Here is a 14,986-nt window from a genome sequence, read left to right as displayed (position 1 = left end):
GGAGAGGTTTTCAAGAGAGAGGGAGATTCTGGGGGGCTCCTAGCATCCTGAAATCACTACATGAATGCAGCATCAAGGGGAGGCCTGGGGGGGAGGGGATCAAGATTTTTGCTGCATCAATAAGAAACATGCTGGCTTCAATGTTCCTACCACAAAACCAGACCCGGCAACTGGGAGACCGTCAGGAACATTGTTCTGATTCATGTGGTCTCTTGTGGTTTTACAACCAGCAAATTAAATGAATTATTGGGAAAAAAAAATCCTCTAGGAAACAAATAATGACACCCCTTCTCCCCAAGTAATCTGTTTCTCTCTACCATTAGAGAAACTGCTGCGACTTTGACAGAATTCTTAACGTTATTTATATCTCGAGCGATGCATTATTTTAATCCAAAAGAGAGCAGTAGGCAAAAAATCGAATTTCTTTGAGGACAAGGGTCTTTACTTAAAATATATGTGTCTGGTCCAGTTAAGAGCTTCCTCTGTGTCACTGCCAGGAATGAGTCACCAGCCAAATGCCCGATCAGTCTTCGTAAACTTATGATGAGCTTTCATCCCAACAAAGCCCATGTTTGTCCCTAGGATACTTGCCTCTCCAGCTACTGGTTAAAGGATCAGTGAGATACTTCAAAGATTTTGGGAACAGTTTCTGTTCTTTGTGAAGAGCATTTGTTCTCTCAAAAACAAATGCTAGATTTGTTCATTTGCCCCCAAAAATGAGAGGAACATTTCTTTTGATTGTTTTCCAACCCCACCTCTGCATTTAACAATAGAAAGCCACAGTGCCCCTTTGTCCTGCTGGCAGAATCTGTGAGTAAGCCGAGTTCTAAACTATGACATTTCTGAACCTTGGGAAGTCAGAGTGTTACACCAAAGTGAGGCAGAATTTATTCAGCTAATGACAACGGGCTGAACCTTTAAATTTTCCTGAGTCTACATTCATTCATTGAGCAAACTATGCACGTACTGCATGCTAGGCAGTATTCTTGGCACTGAGATACATTAATGAACACAAGAGACAAAAGTTCCTGCCCTCAGGGACCTTATACGCTGGTGGAGGAGACAGATAATAACACAATTACCAGCAAATTATAGAGTTTGTTAGGTGGTAAGTTCCATGGAGAAAAAAATAAAACTAGAGAGGGAGATAGGGGTTCCAAGGTGCATGCGTGTGTGCATGTTCGTGTGTGTGTGTGTGTGTGTGTGCAGAGGCACAGGTACGCTTGCTCACCCCAGGATCAGGAAACGGCTCACCAGAAAGTGATATTTGAACAAAGACCTGAAGAAGAGGCAGCAAGCTTTGGGGACATATGCAGGAAGAGTGTTCCAGACGGAGGGCACCACAGAGCAAAGACCCCGAGGTGGGAGTGTGCCTGGCTTGTTCAAGGGACATCAAGGGGCCAATGTACCGAGAGCAGGGTGGAGGGAGAGGAATAAGAGTGAGGTCAGGCTAACGGCTTTGGCTCTGCACAAACTTAATTAGGAGACAGAAAAAAGTAAGTAAAGTCTAGAATGAAACCCCTGATAATAAGGAGATAAATAATAAAACTAAATGCAAATTTAAATAAAATGCATGTTGTAAAGCCATATTTTACTACTAAAGATCATATTTAAAGAAAAAAGTAGATATTTATCATGATCACTGTCTAAAAGGCATCACCGAAATGACTATAATCTAAGCCGGTGGGAGAGTGATGAGTAGACAGCTTTACCGTGTGGCGATTTAAGGCATTTGTGTCACAGGCTCCTCCAGCCAAAAAAGAGAAACCCTGTGCGTGGAATTCTGCTACTTGAATCTAATGATAGGATTTAATTTCTCATTCCTTTAGAGCTTCAAGACCATTTATTTTCCAGATTCTTCTATTAAACCAGAAACACTGGGTCAGGATGGGAAGGGGACAGGGAAAAAGATGAGGAAGTCACATGGAAAGCAGTTATCAGGCATCTTCTGAGAAGCAGCGACAGCTCGCCGCCCTTGAAGCCCTGTGTGACTACAACATGGCTCGGCTTCCTGTGGAAGAGCTCCAGGAGGGGAGAGGTGGGATGGCAGGGCGACAAGGTACAAAAAGCAAGATTTGATTTATGACTATTTCCACTAAGGTGGACAAATGTCATACCTCTGAGCAAACCACACTGACACTAAAATTTCAAGAACTTTCTTCTCCAGATAGAATCAGCCACACAAAAGATAAGAAGAATGCCGGATACGACTATAATACTGTGCCACCTTGTAGCAGGCGAGCAACCCTAACTGTATTCCATTATTTGGCCTAGAATTTTTTTCTCTTTCTGTAGCACACACTTATTGTACACAGTGTGCCTGAACATGGAACAGATGTTTAGAACCACAGTGCAGTGTAACAAGCTTGACAGCCTTCAGATTTATTATTTGATACGAATGGGTAGCAGGGTAATAGATTACACTTCCATATGAGACCTTATTTGTCATGTCCTCACAGCACATTGACCAGAACTCCCGAGGCCACGGGCTTCCCTTATCAACTCATTAAGTATTCCAGGGGGCACATCTCTTGCCCAGGCAGAGGTGTGGTGGCGAAGCACACATGCTCTGGAATTAGAGTCTCTTGGTTTGAATTCCTGCTCCTCCATTTACTAGCTGTGTGTCCACGGGCAATGTATTTAACCCTGTACCTCAGTTTCTTCATCTATCAAATGAAGGTAATAACAGGCTGCTGAGGAGATAACATGAGATAAAACATGAAAAGTGCTTAGAACATGTGTAGCACATAGAAAGCCTCATAAAAGGTAACTCTTAATACAGTAGAAGGTACTGGTTTTCAAAATAGGTATCACTGGGAATATTCAATCTGGCTCAATATTAAGGTATTACTGTCTACACACAAACTTAATCCTTCCCCAAACTTCTGTTGATATTTTTTATAGGCATAGGCTAAAAAAAGAAAGAAAGAAAAGAAAATCTGATATAAAAAATTACTGCTTGGGGCATATTTGAATATTCTCAATTGTTACTATAACACTGTGTTAATTTGACCTTATTAAATATTGAAGGAGGGCCATCACCATTGGTAAGACATTAAAATATATTAAATGAGATTACACTAATTTGTCTTTATGGAATACAGACGCTGAGAGGATCCCAGATGCTATTTTTACAATAAACATCTATTTTCTAAAAAGGCCATCATGTCATATATGTACATATGCCAAGAAGACAGAGAAGCATCAGACAAATGCATCCCCGCGTAAGTCAAGAACCTTTGAGAAAATGATTTGTCTCCATGTTGTGCTAAACTAGGGGCAACAGGAACAGGTCAAATGAGGCGTTCCGAAGAAGAATGGGAAATGTCTACCCTGCGTGAGGCACAAAGATCAAGAGGAAATACAAGTTAATAATAAAGGAACCAGGCAAAGTTGATATCAGATCTGGCTTTACAACCTAGAATTTCTTTATCTTCTTTTCTAATTTATTATAGGATAAACTGTGGTAAGATAAATATGGTAAGAAACTGTGGTACTGATTTTGTGGCACTAAAATGTTTATGAATCAACAGAAACTCAATCATGAAAAGAATGTTTTTAAATTCAAATACATTTGATCAAAATATAATACTATCAACTCAGAAACAGAAAATCTTTGAAAAATAGTTTTACTTTCCACTTTACTCAGGAAACAAATTTTACTTATATTGAATGTATATTTTTATAGAACTAAATTTCAATGACTCATAAATTCTCATTAAAAATAATGCCTTATAAAAATAAAAAAGGAAACAGCACAATATTCTCTGTATTGCATAAATAGAGCTAAAATATTTAATTATAGTGAAGAAACATACAAGGCACAGCTACATAATACCAAGAAGAGGAAGGATAATTTTGATAAGAAAATGAATGTAAATTGTAATGAACTCTCTACCATCATTTGCAAAGAATTCTATATAATTTGAACAATTTAAAAATAGTGCTATTGTGTATCTTAACAAACATTTCCCATTCCTTTTATCCAGAAGCAAATTACAGACAGATGATAAATGCCATTTCATTACAGATGCCAAAGTGTGTTATAAGCCAGCCAGATTCAAAACAATGCAAGTCAAATGTGGCAAACAAACCAGAAGGGTTTTTTCCACAGACAAAATGTATAGAAATTAAAATAAGTATTAGATAGTTTTCCAGAAAATCTGTTCCACGGCCCACATGGATCACCAATATAACTTCTAGGGCAACAGGAGCTAATGAAGAATTGGGACCAGGCAGCTGGGACATCATTAGCAACAAGACTTGGCTGGCGGAGCTGCCGAAAGAAACAAGCAGGGTGCCTTCATCGCACGAACCACATGCCGGCTTTCTGCCTCATCAAGAGTTCTGGGATAAATGAAGGGAGGGCCAAGGCGGACTGGGGGATTTTGTTCTCCCTATCCTACGTACATGAGAAGTAGAAGGGAAAGGAAATAATTTTTCTCTTTTTAAAAAACTACAGTTCTTTTCCATTTGATTGATTGAAGAGAAGATGAATGGACAGCGGTACGAGTTTTGATTAAGAAATACCTAGGAGCTCAAAATGAAAAATTTATGAATATAAATTATGATTTGGGCATTTAAAATTTTGATTTGGGGCATTAATTATGCCAGAATTTGTCCATAAGTACACACGAATTCCCTCTGCAGCCAAGGCATCACTTTAGGACAATATTTCTGAGACTTGTGATTCATCTTTGTACACGCCCTACGGTTACGCAGTCTTTCATCTAGAAATCTGAAAGAATTATTAAAATGGAAATGTTTCATGGAAATACCACCTCAATCATTTGGCATGTGTCTCACTATCACCCTTTCCAAAGAGTGACCATAGAACAAAAAACCAACCCTGAACATAAGAGAAACAGAAACAGAAACAATGCAGTTCTTTCCCCTTACATTGGACTCACATTTGTCTGCTGAGTAATAAGGACCTATTGTCCCGTTATTGCTTCAAAAAATGTTTCCAGTGACCCTTGGGAATGTTATGTACTGTTTTGCTTTATTTTTGCCCCCGGCAAAAGTGTCTTTGTTCAGATCACTCTTTGAGAAAGTCATTTCAGTCTGAATTGTGTACATTCCAGGTCCTTCGGTTAATAAGAGTTTTTGACCTTTTGGATTCTATGGCCAGTTCGTCTCTTGGAGATAACTGATGGCATTGATTCGACTTGCCTGTGCTCCCTGGGAAACCACCCCTCTTCTTCAAATAAAGTGTACTAACTCTGAGGACAACCTGGGAGGACCAGTTATCATGCAGCCAACCCAGTTCTCTGCGTTCCAGAAATGGAACTCAACTAAAGCAGAGATATCTCAACTAAGAGTATATTCATGGAATAATGGGACAAAGCTCAGCTAAATTTAAACAAAACAGTGAAAGGCAAGGGGCGCTGTTCTCCAGCTGCAGCTTGCTTGACCCCTGGCATCTCTTTTGCCTCTGTCCACAGCTACTCTCCTAGTTATGGGATCTGAGGAATTATGCATCTACCACAGCGAAAGTTTCCACTTTCCTCATCTTCAATGTGCTTCCACTGAATTTCCCTAAAATACCGATGCCAAATTAACTTCTCAAAACAACAGTGGGCACACATCACTTCTCACTCAGAATTTAATGGGCTCATAACTGAATATAACTCAAACTCAGTACAGTATATTCACAATCAGACATATTTCAGACTCAACATAGTCATGACAGAACCCTTTATCTTCCTCTCAAAAGCAGTCCTGCATTTTCTATTCCAGTCAGCAGCATCACCATCCACCCAGTCTCTAAAGCCAGAGGTCAGGCTTTGCTTTCCCGCATTGTTCATTCCCAATTGGCATACAGGTCCACTCAAACATACTGTAAGCTGTCTCCTTCTCTGTAGCCGCTCTGCTAGGCCCCTGGGCAGGCTCTCTTGCTCCTTATCTTATCTCTTGCTTCCTACGGTTCCCAGCTTCCATTTTCACCCTTCTATTCTACATAGAGTTGCCAGGTATTTGTTGTAAACTCAGATCCCTTACTCAAAACCCTGGAGTGGGATCCCACAACCTATCCCAAACTTCTGCCCAGACAACACTCCCCAACCTGCCTTCTCAGCACCTCCAACTTCTCCACCCTCAGTCATATCAATGCACTCAAAGTGTATCGACTGCCAGGCTTCAAGTAGGATCTGGTTGCCTCCACTCTCCCACAGCTGAAACATCCTTCTCCATGTCTACCTGGAAGATGCCTGCTCATCTTTGATGTTCTTTCTCAAGGATTGTAAGAGTTGTCAAATTTGCCTTTATATCACCATTATACTGTTACATATACACATACATATATTCATATATATTATTTTTACCTTTTTTGGACTAATTACATTATATTGCGATGATTGTGCTGAATACATTTCACGTACAGCTTGCTTGCTACTCTTTGAGGATGTCTGAAAGAAACACGGTAGCTCATTTCTTCATAAGTGAATAAATAAATGTTTATTCATTCATGAAAAAAGGAAGGAAGGAACAAACACCTCTCCAAAACCACCCTCGACCGCTTCTCAGGTCTACTTTCTGCCTTAAATTGGTTTACTTATTTTTGCCTCTTGCCATGCCAATACCATGGTTATCTCCCTCCCTCCTCAAGACTTTGCCATTTCCCCCACTGTAATGTCTACTCTTTTTAATTTCATTTTCCTGAACTAGTTTTAGAAGGATTCTTCCTTCAATGATCAGTTCAAGTCCAAACGAGTCATAACCCTTGTCATTCTCCCAGTATCCATTTAGTGGTCACCACTCCTTTGAACTCTCAGAGCGCTTTTAGCCTATTTAACACATTTAACAGTCAATAATGCTGCTCTATGCTCTCTTTTTATGTGTATACCTAGTACATACATGTAGACGTGAACGGTCGATTTAATGTATATAACTAAAGAGTGTGAGCCACTGAAGGGTAAGAGCCATGCAGACTGCACCATTAGAAACTCTCACAGTTCCCTATACACAAGAAGCAATCAATAACGTTTATCAATGACGATGATCACCATACAGGCACTTACGTAGGTCCCATAAATTAGCATTTGATTTATATTAATGAAACCCAAATAACTCCAGAATAAACTTTGATCTATAGTCAATAAAGTGGTGAGGTTCTAGGTTTGAGGACGGGCAACGGTCCCACAAGTCACTCAGTGGTTATTGAACTCTACTTGTGAAGAGCTGTGTCTGACGCTCAGCTAAGGACAATCTGTTTTATAAAAGCACGTCTTTCAATTGTTTACACTTTACAACAAAGATCCTTCCATGCCCTTTCTGTGTCCATTGAATCACTTACTGGATCAAGCTGATACAGTTCAGTGATAAAAATAATTTGGACAGAATCAGAAAGTCCATTCTAATGTAGATATTTAAAATCTACCTCCTCACTGGACTTGGGGGTTGCTCTACAGAAGAAACATCCTAGCGTTCAAGAGTGTGTTTTCAGGAACATGAAAATGTCTATAAATCTACCATAAAGCTGCTCTGGGCAATCAACAACCATCAGCGACACCTGGGAAGAACCAGAGAGAAAATTAGCAGGAAGTTTTCCCTAGAAATGACTTCTGATTTTGGTACATAACAAGTATTCATTTCAATTCAACAAATATTTACAGAGCATTAACTAAGTACTCAGGATGGTACGAGAGGCCATCTAAGATGTATTTATTTTTCCATACTCCCTATGGCAAGAAAGCTTTTTAAGGACCTTCAAAAACATATACCAGCCAAATAATTTGTTATTTTGCACAACGAATCAATTTGAAGACTTTTTTGGTATTAAAGAATATCTGTAGTTTTCTCTATAAGAGAGAAATGTTATGTAACGAAGAAATTTTACAGGACACCTGGAACTTAGATGGATATATTTTCCAGGTCATTTGAATAATTTAAATATGGTAGTTTTGTCTAGTTATATTTGTCAAATTCTTTCTCATTTTTTTTTTTGGCCCCAGGGAACAAAGCCACTTAGGAAACTCCATTAACTATGCATTCTCTGTGCTTGCTGACAAAGAAATAAACGGTAACTTGCAGAAAGCATCTCCCCTGCGCTCCTTCTCCATGTGGCTTGTTCTCTGCCTTCCATTTTCTCCTTTCACAACCTGTTCTTCTGGCCTTCCCTTCACCAGGCTAACAGCTTCTGTCAGCGAGGCTTTTATTCGGTACTGTAGCAAAAGCTTCGCAGAAAAACGGATTAATCATGTTCGCTGCTTCTCTTTGTTTACCCCTTCAACTCCTGCAGAATTCAAGCAAACCGAGAAAACGCACGTCTAATCACAAATGTGAACTCCCTCGTAGACAGTTATTTTGGGGCATTTCTCTTGTAAACATGTCACGTAATTAAAGGTTCTCTAAAAATCAACCAAGATTAGTTTTCCAAATACGTCTTCTGCATCAAATACATAATGATTTAAATACTATTCTGTGTACCTCGAGCTCCAAAAGAGAAGCTTATGTATACAAATGCCAAGGAAGTAATTCAATATTTTACTTTTTAATTTTCCACAAATATTCCTTGTGAGACAGACATCACCGAGCATTTTAAAGTAATGGTAAATTTAGGGTTTAGATAGCATTATTCAAATAACAGAAGCCTTGTATTCTATTGAATGGCCTTGTCACTGCTAAGTCTAAATGGAATGAAGAATTTTCACTCAAGCCTTAGCCTTCAAAATATCAGAATGCCATCCTTCACCATTGATTTCATGCCAATAATTAAATGGGATAAATATTGGTGACTTCATCCCTTCTTTTCATACAGTAATTCTCGAATATATAACAGTTCCCTCTTGTTCAGGATGAATTTGTTTTCTTTGCTTTTCCCAATGTTAAAAGTGGTTTCTCTGAATAGCACTGATGGTTTCTTCTGTTAAAATGCTATAGTTAGGGCCTCAAGACACAGCGGGCAACACCGTCATCCAGCACCACGGAATCATTTCCTCTGTGCTCGATGTTCTCTCACCATTTTAGAACATGGCTTTCTCATCATTTTTGTCATCTTGTTGAGAATTCTAGGGTTGGAACGTTTTAAAAGTAGCAGTAGAATTCCTATGTCTCAAATAACAAGTAGAAGATGCTAAACAAATAAAAAATCAAACTTTGATCTTTTTCAAACCACTAGCCAGGCAGAACCTCATCAAGATGGGCCTTTTTAGAAACAAGCAATGAAAAAAAAAAAAATAGGTGGTTTAATGGGAATTCGTAATACAGCAAGAAAAGTCACAACCCTGAATGCAGCGGACTGGAAATGGAATTACCCGGGCTGGGCTGATGGGAATCCCTGCCTCTGGGAAGAGTGGGTTTCCAGAGGAGACGCCAAGTTCACCAGGCCACTAATGGACAGGCCATTTGCATAGCTCTTCCTGTATTATTCAAGTAAAAACTGCACTCTGTAAGTATTTTTAGTTTTTTCTCTTTACAGAAACTTTGAGAAGAACAAAAATGAAAGTCAGGACAGGCTATCCACAGGACAGACAGATGGCACCGACATTTACATTTAGCCAAAAGAACATTCCTTCTATGAACTCCATAGTTTACAGAGTCCTGCTAGACTATAGTGTAGAACACTTTTGTGAGCGGAGAACACTTCTGTAAAAAATCTGCTAGATCTCTGGTTTTACTTATAAGGCCACTGGTGTGAAATATGCACCCAGAAGATCCATGTGCAAATGGGCCCGTGTGAGCCGCACAGCAGCCGGTGAGGAGGCTCTTCCGGCACACCTCAGGTGCAGGCGAGGCTGAAGGAGGCACGGCAGGAACACATCAATCAACACCTCCAAGAATGCATTAATCAACACCGCCACATCGGCTGGCATGCCCCATTGTCTAACCATGCTCGCTAACGAATGCGAGGCAGCAATATGAATACGAATTTCCACCATGCTGCAGGAAACAAAACCCTTTTCAGCACTGGCCCCATGCACCATATCCGACTCGACTCTTTCAATAGAAATGATTCCCTCCTGTATTCGCACTAGTTTATGGACTTGCTTTCTGCCACAGTCAATCAGAAACAAAGACGCTTTCCAGGCCAGCTAAGTTTGACAAAAGCTGTAGCAATGCCTTCTGCAGATATGAAAACTTGAACCCTCCCAAGGGATTTTTTCTTTGCCTTACAAAACGAACGCTGTTGTGAAAGGCAAAATAAAACAAAACAAAGAAAAGCAAAAAGAAAAAGAAGTGCAAGCATTTGTGTATGCAGTCAGATGTGACAGCAACATACTGCATTACCAGCAGGGGCCCTGGGCCTGGCCTCCTGCTCCACACTGGGCTTCATTTTCCTCCTGGGTAGTTCCCTAGATAACCCTCCTGTCAGGATTTGACTCCCTCCAAAAGCAGCCAGGGGTGAAATGTCCAGATGCTGGAAGGAGGGCATCTGATAAAGAACCCATAGAGCCGAGACCCATGTGTCTATCTTTGTGTATACAGAGTTATGTGGACCGGCACATTTAAGGCTTTCCAGCATTATCAACACTCAAGAGTATCTCACTCAGTAGGTTATGGGGCACAAGGTTCAATGAATATTGATTTTGGTCATGAGAATGCTGAACATAAAGATCATAATTCTGAATGAATAAAGGATGCCATTTATAATGATCATTTTGAATAAGCTTCCTCTCAGGGGCACAGTTATTTCAGTAGAGGTTGTACTTGCTGGGAACAAGGGTCACGGGCAGTGGCTCCCCTCTTGGGTGGCACAGTTCTAGTCGTTTCAGTGAACTCCCAAATTAAAGTCCATGGCCCACCAATCTAGTCTTATCTCATCAGCAGCTCTAATTCTGGTGACCCTAGAAAACACTTAAAAGCTACAAGCCAAGATTGCAGCAGGGCAAACAAACCTGATCCAGTAAGTATCTAGAAAGAGCTATCTGCAAAGGTCACTGCATCAGCCCTTGGGTGTGTAAATGCTAACTTGATCCACATTTCCTGTACTGCAGTGACTCAGGCAATTTTCTCCTTCCAATTCCAAAGCAGAGATTCCTTCCCACTAGACCACAGTGGGAGGAGAGGAGAGGGACACGTGCAAGTTGCAGGATGCCTTCTACGGACTACTAGCACTAATTGCTGCTGCCACGAAGACATAATGCCACCTTTCTCATCACTCTCTCACCCTGGCACAATCACCCACCTCCCACTACCTCCCAAGAGAGAATGCGGATGTCATTCTTCAGATACCTTTCCACTGCTCTTTCTGAGCCTTCAGAGACAGCTACCAAACTGAGCAGCCCAGTACTGGGAGGGGATAGGGCGGGTTTCCAAAGAAAAATGGTTATGTCCCCTAAGAATTATGAGGACAGGATGCAAAGGGCAGAAAGGACTTAATCAATAAAGGCATCTCAATCACGGGTGCCATCATAACTCAGAGATGAATATCAGGAAGTGTATTATAATTCAACCTCCCTCAGAAACCCTGTACATGGGATTTAATATGCTTCCATCCGACCCTAGGTCACAGAGTGCTACTTAGACTCCACATGGCAATGGACAGCTGAGCAGTACACCGAGATGGAAGAACAGAATATTCATCTCTCTCATTTGGCTTCCAGGAATGCTGGACTTCGGTGGCGAGCAGTCATTCCATGAAGACGTTTGCCATGATCACAGTGGAGGGACTGCCCAAGTGTGCTAATGTTTCAAGAGACGTTGCTGAGTTGAAATCTGGAGCTTGTCCCCATCATATGTCAGAGTGGAGAGGGAGTAAGTTAATAAGCTTAAGAACAGATCGTTCTGGTTTTCGATCTGATTAAATACCCAATCAATTTTAACTGGTATAAAACAATTAAGAGATGAATACCCTTTGCCTAGTTTAGATCCTTGTCTTGGTTTTTGTAAGTTCTAGGCTTCCCAGGGTACCTGTTTCTATTTATGAGTCTTTGATCTCTAGTTTCATGAGGCGAGTATTCCTTTTATGGATGACATATGTCCCCTAGATTTGTCTGATGTCAAGTAACACGAGATGAAACTTCTCAGCTTTAAAGTGATCTTGTAGGACAAGATTTTGATAGATCTCTTTACTGTTAAATAGTATTAAAAACAGTAGTCCTATTAGGGCTTTGTAATAAAATATTGATTCACATTTACAAATCAACTTAATTCTAAGATAAAGACTTTTTACTGTTGTCAGTTTTACGATTATCTACTCAGAATATAATTACCATTCTCCTAAGATGTATGCATCATTTTTAAAAGTTAGTACTATGAGTCCAAGGGAAAGGAGAACTTTCAAATCATCGACCAAAAACTATCACTAAATAACTCCCATAACCGTCAGATTTTCCTTTTCATATAGCTTCCCAAATGGGAACACGCCTTAAGGTGTAGCATGGGCATGATCTCTCTCAGGCTCATTGTGGTTCCAGCTAAGACCAACCTAACACAAATGTAGCCAGAGCTGAAAACCGGTTATATAGAGGGATTTTGGGGTGTCCGCCCTTCTCACTCTGGGGACTTACTGAAAATCTGCCACTGGCTGTCTTGCATTTTAGCTTAAGGCATTCAAGCCAGGTAGCAGGCAGATATTCTCTGCAGAGAACGGACACATTAGTGCTAACGATGAATGTTTTTATATGCCACCGGACATGGTGGAGGTAGCACTTTCCAGAGAGGAGGATGTGGGGGTGGGAGTGGGGGGTTGCAAACCACAGTTCTGGCTGCTCACGTCTTTTGGATACCACAGTGCACCAGTGAACGTGGGAAAAACTACTCAAAACTCTGAGTAGCTACAGCAAAACTTATTCTAATGTCAGAGGCTGAATTCTTGAATAGCCTGGGGACATTCTGAATACAAGTGTGCTTTAGAATTTCAGGAAGTTTCAGGGAGGCTTTGTGAAACGGGAAAGAAACGAGGAAGACACTCAGTTCTGAGTTTCAACAAGATTGAATCATTCCCAAGGATAAAATGAGATATTTTAGTGGCTCTAAGAGTGACTGAAAACTAAAAGTTCACTTTAGTCACTTAACAAGAGACTAGTCAAAAAGATCAATGAGAAGAATGTAGGGTGAAAGGTAGAATCGAACCTTTTCACCTGTTCCTCTAGAAGATAGAGATTTTAAGTCAAATAACTCTCACACAATGAATGAAAGAGAAAAGGATGCAACTAGCCAGGAAAACTCCCTTAGGAACCACCCGGGGGCACCCTCAAAAGGAGGAAAGCATCCAGTACTGAGCCCCACTGCTGCCACCTGACCTGGGGTCCTTTCGCTGGTCTTGTCTCCCTGTGTTTTCCCCTTTCTCTAGAAACCACCATTTACAAATCAGCTCCTGGACTTGCTGTCTTACTCCCTCTCCTCAGTATCACACGGGACATTATCTACAGAAGAACTTGTCATAACTTATGGCAGATACTAGTGTTTTATTGGTAGGCCACTTTACTTAAACCATTACTACTAATTCCTAACAACTGAGATTTGGTATGTATAGGCTTCCGTGTCCATGTCAGAATGGATGCATCTTACCCTTGCACTGCTTTACTCAGCAGGTGTTCCTTATTTTATAAAGTATGGACACTCGTTGGAGAGCATGTGTATAGGTATAATCAAAACTTTATACAATAAGTCATTTTACATTAACTAAGGGAGCTTCCCATTAAAAGAGCATTTATACAAAATGAAGGCTCTTTTGGTCTTGGTCATGATTACCCAACTCAGCAATTTTTGCTAGTCTTTACTAATTTTCACTTTGCAAGAACTCTTCAAGCAGAACAAAACGTGTGCTATTTGATTTACAAAGCAACGTTCTTCGTTTCCGGGTTACCGATTTGGGGATTTCTGCTGGTACTTCGAAACACTGTAAGAATTAGTCAGTCATATGAAATCAGTTTCAATATAACACAATGGAAGCAGATTGAACTGAGGCATGAATCATTTCCTCTTAAGCACAAAACTACATCTGAATGAATCTATTTAAGAATTCTCGAGGACAAGGGACAACATGCTTGGATTTCACTACCTCAAGATCTTGCCTACAATCTTCTTTTCTTAATTAAAGTCTATGAGAGTTTCTTTATTTGCTAAATGAAACCAATGAAGCAGAGGACTAAACGTCTAACAATCATGCTCTCATAAATTCCTTAAGAAAGCCATTATTGGTGGAGATACAGTTCTCTGAACTGTGTTCCAGATCTCCAAGTAAGATATTTTTCATCAAGTTCAATGCTATAATAGTTGACCTTTAAGAAGACAACACAGGTCTGGCAGAGTCCATGCTACAGCTGATAATTCTGAATGACACGAATGGGAAGGAGGTGGGCACGGGGGTGGGGAATGTGTGTGGGGGGGTATGTTCAAAGCAGAAAGCACATATCAAAGGGATATTTACACTTTCCAAACAGACTTTTGTATTATTTGGATTTCACTGTGAGACAAGAAAAATCATGTAATGATAGTAAGTTCTTGGAAGATTTTTGATATATGATTGAATCAAAAAGGAAACTCCGTTCTTGTAAATCTGTAATTCCTTCAGAAACATACTGTTTACTAGCAGTTCTTTTATTCTTCTGTCTATTTTCTGAACTTTATGATTCATGAGTTAGTTAAACAAAAATCTTATTACTATGAAAGGGCGTGAAGGGCTGGTTTTCTTCCCTGTGTATTTGATCCATCCTCTTTGACAAGCAGTACGATTAATGTTTTTGCATCTACATTCCTAGTCCCTGTCTTTTATCATACTCTCTGGATTGAAAAATAGTAAATAAGGCAATAATATTACATAATCACATCATTTTATGGTACAATCTCTTCTTTAGCTACTAACTAATTTAAAACTTTTAAGAAGACAAACTCTGACCTTTGAAGAAGGTATTATCTGAAGAAGCTGTTCTTCCTTTTGATTCTTTAAGCCAAAAGTCTTCTTAGCATTGCTCTGTGGGTTGAAGAGTGGGGGGAAACGTTAACAAGACATTTATCGTCAATCACAGTAGGTTATCAATACATTGACTCCAACTGACTCCCTGAAGGGAAACACAATTACAGGGGGAGGCCTCCAAGGAAA

General features: G+C 40.1%; 1 protein-coding gene across 24 annotated transcripts in view; it reads right to left on the bottom strand.

Annotated features, from left to right (window-relative positions):
• Positions 1-14,986, bottom strand: part of NRCAM (neuronal cell adhesion molecule) — a 252,691-nt gene that overhangs the window by 116,130 nt on the left and 121,575 nt on the right. For 22 of the 24 annotated variants that reach the window (XM_044770200.2, XM_044770256.2, XM_044770235.2 and 19 more), the window contains one exon: positions 14,783-14,857. The exons of the other annotated variants lie outside the window; for them this stretch is intronic. The gene's annotated coding sequence lies outside the window, so the exon portion shown is untranslated. The remainder of the gene's footprint in view (positions 1-14,782; positions 14,858-14,986) is intronic. 24 annotated transcript variants of the gene reach the window in all.

The sequence above is a fragment of the Equus asinus genome, chromosome 1, assembly GCF_041296235.1.
Source record: "Equus asinus isolate D_3611 breed Donkey chromosome 1, EquAss-T2T_v2, whole genome shotgun sequence".
NCBI classification, from domain to species: domain Eukaryota; kingdom Metazoa; phylum Chordata; class Mammalia; order Perissodactyla; family Equidae; genus Equus; species Equus asinus.
This window is presented reverse-complemented; position numbering and strand designations above follow the sequence as displayed.